The sequence below is a fragment of the Rhipicephalus microplus genome, unplaced genomic scaffold (assembly GCF_043290135.1).
Source record: "Rhipicephalus microplus isolate Deutch F79 unplaced genomic scaffold, USDA_Rmic scaffold_137, whole genome shotgun sequence".
Classification (NCBI taxonomy): domain Eukaryota; kingdom Metazoa; phylum Arthropoda; class Arachnida; order Ixodida; family Ixodidae; genus Rhipicephalus; species Rhipicephalus microplus.
Window position 1 is genome coordinate 112,501 of NW_027464709.1, and position 562 is coordinate 113,062.

General features: G+C 58.2%; 1 non-coding gene across 1 annotated transcript in view; it reads right to left on the bottom strand.

Annotated features, from left to right (window-relative positions):
• LOC142791040 (5.8S ribosomal RNA) overlaps positions 1-71 on the bottom strand; it is a 153-nt gene extending 82 nt beyond the window's left edge. The window contains exon 1 of the ribosomal RNA XR_012889961.1: positions 1-71. This exon is cut by the window's left edge and continues 82 nt beyond it. This is a non-coding gene — a ribosomal RNA (5.8S ribosomal RNA).
• Between the last annotated feature and the right edge of the window lie 491 nt (positions 72-562).

Here is a 562-nt window from a genome sequence, read left to right on the forward strand (position 1 = left end):
TTCACACCAAGTCTCGCAGCTGGCTGCGTTCTTCATCGACCCGAGAACCGAGTGATCCACCGCTTAGAGTCGTGAAAAAGTGTTTGTTCAATTCCGTACAGTCAAAACCAAACGTTTCTGGCACTCGGCCAAACAGTGGCCAAGAAGGGCGCTTTTCAGCGCACGCTTGGACTCCAAAACTCTGCCGCGCCTTTTTCGGCTGCCGCAAATCGAGCAAACGGTGTGTTTCGGACGGCGTTTCGCTTTCGCTACTTGCGAGTGCTTTCGTGGTCCACCCCTCTATAAATACTCGGGAGGCGTCGAAGCCGGTTCTCCAAGCCGGACCCGTAGGTATCGTTGTGTGCTCGCTCTCATTGGCCCGCCTAACCAGAAAATGCCTGCGGTACACCCATTTGGATAAGAGTGCACGCAGATGCGGGCCTCGACGGCTACACATTTCCTCGGGCGGCCGCCTCCCGGCCTCCGTGGAGCGCGGGATGCACGGTCCCATCGACAAGCCTCTCCCGTTTTTACCGTGGCGTCGCGGTTCACCACGGCAGGCGGGTCGGTCTCCTCCGCATAA